The 7,494-nt window shown below is 32.4% G+C and overlaps 1 non-coding gene across 1 annotated transcript; it reads right to left on the bottom strand.

Annotated features, from left to right (window-relative positions):
- Positions 1 to 411: 411 nt before the first annotated feature.
- LOC123645507 lies at positions 412 to 478 on the bottom strand. Its single transcript, XR_006737619.1, has one exon. It is a non-coding gene; the product is annotated as a small nucleolar RNA SNORD109A (small nucleolar RNA).
- Positions 479 to 7,494: the final 7,016 nt, after the last annotated feature.

Genomic DNA, 7,494 nt, shown 5'->3' with positions numbered 1-7,494 from the left:
ATGCTAAAATTAACAAAGCACTAAAATCGATTCATTTGTCAATATTTAATATAAACATACAGTGTTCCTTTCTTTAGCCCAACCACAATGAGAATTTTAGTAACCATCACTATTACTTGACCACTTCCTTCTTAAGTCAATCTCTCTTGTTTCCTCATTCTGTAGTCAAGAACATATTTCCTATACTCAAGTACCTATCTGCAACTCTCTGCTTAAAGTGAGAAAATCAAATCAAGTCTTGGGTCACTGAACATATTAAAGGTGCACACTGCCTCCTAAAATAGGATGATAATGCCCTGTTCTAAGAGAAAAAACAGACATGCTCCCAGTGGTAGTATGCTGTCACTGAAGGGTCACCAAATGAGCCAGGGTGTGAGAGTCTTATTTGCCCTATTAGAGGGCCACTCATCTAGACTTTAGATTGACATCTGCAATGAGTCCCTCAGCATCCTCAGATAATTATGCTCATCATCGATCCAGACAATAACCCTCCCAACAAATAAATATTTTCCATAGCCAGGCTTATTTTGTGAAGGCTAATCTAATGCATTACAAATTAAGAAAAGTAAATATACAGTAGACATTTTGTTTAGTATCTGCATAATGGAACTCTCACACACATGGCATAAAAAAATGACCTTGGATTATTCTAATAAAATTACATAAAATCTATAAAAAATTTCCTTATAAATCCAACTAAAATCAACTAAATCAACTAAAATTTTAAGGAATAAGTGAGGTAGCAAAAACAATATATGGTATGATTATAATACAAATGTAAGTAGAAACATCTATGGTCTGAACGTGCCAGATGAAGATTAAAAAAATCTTTAAACCAGGTGTGGTGTTACACACCTATATTCCCAATCACTCAGGAGGCTGAAACAGAAGGATTGCTTGAGCCCAGGAGTGCAAGTACAGCCTGGGCAACAAAGCAAGACTTCATCTTTTAAATTAAAAAAAAAAAAAAAGGAAGCAAGAAAATAAGTATTTAGCATACTGAATTTCATGACAAGATTATTTTCACCCAACACAAAATGGTGAAAAAAGAAAATATGTCAACAATTCTCCAAAATTATTCAGGTTACCACCTAGAAAATAGATTTTTAAAAAGAGAAGAAACAATAATGAGGATTCCTTGAACAAAGTAAGGAATACACTGTCATTCATGTTTGCCATTTATGTGGCAAAAAAGTCTGTTATAAAAATATCCGTCTTTGAGCCTGTGAAATCATGAACTCGGAGATCTTGAAGTTCTGACATCACTAGCCACAACACACATAAGCAATTTCAAAAACACCACAGTATCTGCTCACCTCTTCTCCCTGAAGTGTTGTAACTTGTTCTAGACTTTGACCTGCAGCAAAATATCACAAAGAAAATAAATCAGTTGAGAAAATACACAAAATTCATTGAAACACGAAATGTGATAATTGGTTCTGTAGCAATTATTACCATACAGCCATCCTCACACATCACAGCTATTTGGTCCTTGGTCACCTCTGTCATTTCTTCATGCATTTCCTCCCCAAATTCTCCACTCTGAAAATAGTTGATAATTCTATCTACTATGCAAATTAGTGCTACACCAATTTTTTCTTTCAATCAGAGATTGTAAGGTAGATTCCAACAAAATAAAATATTTTATGAAAATACCATGTGATGGGTAAAATGAAAGGCACATGATAGGGGAATTGCAAGACCAATATTACAAAAATAAGAAATAAGAACTTTAGAAATCTATTTCAACAGTATATAAACTTTGAAATCTATTTCAAAACATTATATAGAAAATAATAGAAAAATAGCAAGAACAGAAAAAATAAATGGGAAATTTCATAAGATAAATAAAAATTACGAAAACACAATAAAATGAAGTACGAAATTACAGGGATAAAACATAAGAGGAGAAAGAGGGAGTGAGGATGGTCCATCTTTATGCCACCATGGAATTCAATTAAGAATCCCAGGAGGAATAACATGTTAGCAGAGGACTCTGAAAGGTAAGTGTTTGAAGGTGAAATGGAAAACTAAAAGTATCAGGAAACAAGAGTAAGTTTCGTGGTTTTCCTTTTCTGTGATAACCCAGCCTAGATGAGTGTGAGGACCTGACAAACAAAAACTGCTTGATGAGTACAAAAAATAAGACCTAACTATATGCTGTTTACACTAAAACCACTTTAAAATTAACAGGATGTAGTAGAAAAGCAAAATCAGAAGGAATCTGAAGTGACAATATTAATATCAGAAAAAGTAAGGAAAGCTTCCAAGGATAACAAGGGACATTGCGTGAGTCAATTCAGCAAGAAGATTAACAGTCCTCAATGTGTACACAACTATAATAAGAACAGAGCTTCAACATGCAAGAAGCAAAAACATAAAGAAGTGAAAACCCACAATTATAGATGGAGACTCTAACACTCCTCTCTTAGTAATCAGTAGAATGAGTAAACAGAAAATACACAAATATATATATATATAAAAACTGAACACCACCACAAAATATGAGATCTGACATTCATAGAACATTTTACGCAACAATAAATAAATATTTTTAAATGAACAAGGATGATTTACCAAGACAGACATTATCCTAGGCCATAAAAGAAACCTTAACAAATTTAAAATAATTTAAGGCACGTAAAGTCTATTTTCTGACAAAAACTAAAATAGAAATGAAAACCAAATATAAATGAAAATCATGCAAATACTGGAAGTTAAACAACACACTTCCAAACAATCTATGTGATTAAAATAAAAAGTCTAAAAGGAAATTAAAAAGTATTTTGAACTATATAAAATGAAAATAAAATGTATCAAAACCTATGGGATGTATTTAAAGTAATACTTAAAGGGATGTTTATAAAATTAAAATCCTTACATTAGAAAAGAAAGGGCTCATACCAGCAACCTAATCTTCCAAAATAAGACACAATAACAAAAGCCAAGGACACACAAAACAACAGATAGTATGAAATAATAAATATTACAGCCAAATTCAATGAAACTGAAAACAGAAAATCAACAGAAAAAATAAATGAAAGCAAAACTTGGATCTCCAAAAAGACTAATAAAACTTTAAACCTGTAGCCCAAAGCTGAATCTCTAAAAAGACTAATAAAACTATAAACCTGTAGCCAGCATGACCATAAATAATTAAAAGAAGCAAAAAAAGAGAGAAGATATAGATTACCAACATCAGGAATTGAAAAAGGGATACATCCCTAACAGACATCATCCCACAGACATCAAATGAAAATAATAGGGCTAGACTACAAACAGCCCTACAAATACTCACTTAACAACATTGTCACCAAAAGCACTATCCATGAAAGAAAGAAAAAACAGATAAATTAGATGCCATCACACTTAAAAACATTTACTTTGTGAGAAACCCTAACGAGATTATGAAAAGACAGGCTAAAAATGAGGATAAAATATTTGAAAATCACATCCATGAAAAATGTTTCACCCTGAATATTAAAAGAAGTTTCTAAACTCAACATCTAGAAAAAAAAAAAATCCCATGAGAAAATGGATCTAAGACTTGAACAGACATTTCACCCAAGAGGATATGTGAAAGGCAAGTAAACACACAAGAAATTCAAAATTCTTAATTAGTGAAATGCAAATAAAAATTGCAATGAGATATCCCCAATATCCTTATTATAATAAAATTGCTAAAACAAAAAAAAATTACATTACCAACTGCTAGCAAGAATGCAAAGTAACTGGGTTCCTCAAACATTTTTGTGAAATAATACAGCTACTCCAAAAACTTTGGCAGTTTCTTATCAGATTAAACATACACTTACTGTATAAAATCAGCAATCACATCCCTGGGCATTTATCCTAGAGAAATAAAAACTTATGTTCATAGCAGCTCTATTTGCAATTGCCAGAAACTTGAAACAACCCAAGTACCCTTGAGCAAGGGTAAAGATTGGATAAACAAACTTTTGCACAAGCATATCATGGAATACTTTTCAGCTATAAAAAGGAACAAATTACTGATATAGACAAAAACACGGGTGGTGATCTAAGATGACTTTTGCTAGGTGAAAGGAGCCAAACTTCAGAGGTTATGAATTACTTTCTTAAAATAGAAACGCTGTACTGTTCACCTCTCATTTTCCTCAGATTTTCCACAATATGTGACTGTATAATCCAGGTATATTCACTGAAAGGACACCTTATACCTGCTGCCTGTGAGAAAAGGACCACTCCTTAAGCAACACAGACATTAATAATCCTACAGCAAACTGAGTCACTTGATGTCCACATGGAAAATGAAGATCATAATGAATGAGGGAGGCTACACCAGCTACTAGGCCCAAGACAGAAAGTTTTTCATTGAAGCTCTACATAAACATTATGGGGAAAATCAGTCATGTGGAAAATTCCACCAACCTGAACTGTCCTATTATTCTTGAGTATTATATAATGCACTTATTCTAGATACAACTTCCAGCTTCTAAAGTAATGTTGTAGGGCACGTACACATTTTATTTTCAAACCAACATTGATTCCATTCCATTTCAAACTGAAAGACAAAAGCAAAAATTTGTAATGATGAAACATATCCAGGTCCATTTGATCAACCAGGTGTCAGGCAACAGACTGTACATAACTTCCTATTTCAATTCAGTTATTTCTACAATAAGAAGTGTTTACACCAATATTCAATGGAATACTCATTTTGCATAGACTACTGACTGCCTTCAAATGCAAAAAAAAAATCTTAAAAATCCCTAACAGGTTCTCAAACTGTTAAACATAGTTACCATATTTTCACCTATAAGACAATTGAAAACATACCCACACAAACACAAGTCTCCATGAAAATATTCTCAGCAGGATTATTTATAACAGTCAAAAAGTATAAACAACCCAAATGTCCATTAACTAATCAATAAATAAACAATGTTGTCTATGGTCTATCTAAACAATAGAATATTACTCCTCCATCAAAAGGAATGGAGTTCTGATACATGCTACCACATGGCTGAACCTTGAAAACATGCTAAGTGAAAAAATTCAGGATGAAAAGGCTTCCTTTTAACATAAATCCTTCAAATGCAGGTAACCACAAGTCTCACTATTATCACAGTATTCATCCATTTATTTTATATTTTCACATCGCCTGAGCACATATGTATGCTTGAAGCCATATATTCAAACAATTCCTCTGTCTACATATTTTTCTATATTATTTTGACCTAATTTCAGACTTACTTGGCAGATATAAGAGTACTCATAATTTCTGGATAATTTCCACCTGGATTCCTAATTTGCTATCATTTTTGCTACATGTGTATCATTGGTTTCTTCTCTTTTTCTACTTTTTGAAACATGTATATGCACATTATTATATCCAAACAAGAGGTAAATTGCAGCTATGATGTGGTTATCCCTTAAAAAGATTTTTATTTTTATTTTTTAAAAACAAGATTTTTCTGTTACATAACCTCAGAATCGTTATCAAAGTTAGGCAATTAATGCTTACACATTATAAACTACTTGACAGACTTTCTTCAAAATTTGCCAACTTTCCTTTAATGTACTTTATAGAAATCCTGAGTCAATGCTATATACAGTTCTCATGTCTATTTAGTTTGACACAATCTGGAACATTTCCCTAGTGAAATTAGTATGTCTGAAGACTAAAAGTAAAATGTCACTCAATTTGAGTCTGATGTTTCTTCACAAGGAAATTCACATTTATGTACTCTTCCAGTAATACTACAGAAACGAGGCTGTGTTGTTCTCAATGCAGCCTATCAGTGCAGCCAGAGGTTTCCATTACTGGTGGTATTAACTTTCATTGCCTTACTTCATAGGGTGTCTACCAGGTTCTCCACCAAAAATTTACTATATTCGTATGTAAAAGATAAGTATCACATGAGGCAGATAATTGCAAACTACTTATATATACTGTTTCTCTTCAAATTTCCTCCAATTTTTAGTATCCTTTGATGGTTCCCAGCTAAAATAATTGACTGCCAAATATTGATATATCATACCCTGTCATTACTTTTATGTTGATTAAACCTTTATATTATACAGAAGAGCTTTACATTCTACCCTACTTACCCATTCATTCATTCATATATTAGTTTAACATTATAAAATCTTACCCCCATTAATCAGTTTTCTCATCCTTCAAGAGATTCACTGTGTCCAAATATCCCCCAATGGTGTCAGAGAAAACCAGAGGTTGTTCACTGCTTGGTATCCAGTGGTCCCTCTTTGACAGCTGTAGCTTCACATATCTTTAAGTGCTTTTTCCTTCTATATTCATTTTCCTCTTTCAGTATTCTCAACATTCCAGAGTCTTAACTGCAAGAACCTCATACAGTCAATTTCCCAATCAAAATACCAGAAAATAAAAAAGCAAAGTGAGAATGGCATAGTGCATTACTTACATTACAAACTAGTCAAAGTTCTACATACTTCAACCACTGATGAAGCACAGTAAGGCGAAATTTGTCACAATCCTCCATGCTTATCATTTTGACCAATGTCTCATTTACTAGCTGAGAACCACTAAATAATTGCACATGCAAGACACAAGTGTGGTCTTTAGGAAAGGATTATAATGAAGACAACTAAGGAAAAAAGTGAACTGATCATGGAACACACATTTAAATGGGAAACATTCTTTAGAACACAGATCATATGGTCATAAATTACAATTGGAAAAAAATATTCCAACAGGAGGTTATGACATTTAAATCTACATTAGTTGGGAATTGTTTCTTCACTGAGATATCGGCATTGGTCTTTTCCCTGCTATTGGCAGTGTTTATGTACTGATATTGTCTGTGATCAGCTCTATTCTAAAGTCAGTTTTTTTTTTCTTTTTCCATTTAGTGACTTTCTTTTTATGGGCCATTTCTCTTAGGACTTTGATCTATGCCTCCATGAAATCTCAGTACTTTGTCTATAACATGGTTTTTGCTCAAGAACACAGTGCTCCATACCCTAAGCAATGGTACCAAATATTTCTAGAGGTAACTCCTTGAAGGTTTATATCATAATATTTTCCATAAATCAGTGTTTTATTTATCTTTTTCTCCTGTTTTTGCAATATCCCAACACTTACACTTTCCATCTTGAGAAATTACACTGAATATTTTCATATCTCTGACTTTAAAGACACAGGGAGAATGAATATAACCTCTGAAATTTGCATTTTTCCCAACAAATGGTTTTGCTCAATGGATTAAGCAAGTTATAAGTATTTTTAATTATATATCAAGGGTTGTAACACCGTAGTGTAGTTTTATTTTTCTTATGTTGTGAATAATAGGATGAATTACACAAATTCAAACTCAGCCTCAATTTACTAATCTTTAAAAAAGGAATAAATACCCTAACTCCATGTTTATTATGAACATTAAATGATAACTCATCTATAGTGTTTATTGCCACATTGGTACATATGCTAAGAATTCAATAATGCTATGAATAATTGAAATAATATATGTATTT

This window comes from Lemur catta, chromosome 9 (assembly GCF_020740605.2).
Source record: "Lemur catta isolate mLemCat1 chromosome 9, mLemCat1.pri, whole genome shotgun sequence".
NCBI classification, from domain to species: Eukaryota; Metazoa; Chordata; class Mammalia; order Primates; family Lemuridae; genus Lemur; species Lemur catta.
The sequence above is the reverse complement of the archived record's forward strand: the minus strand, read 5'-3'. Positions and strand labels throughout refer to the sequence as shown.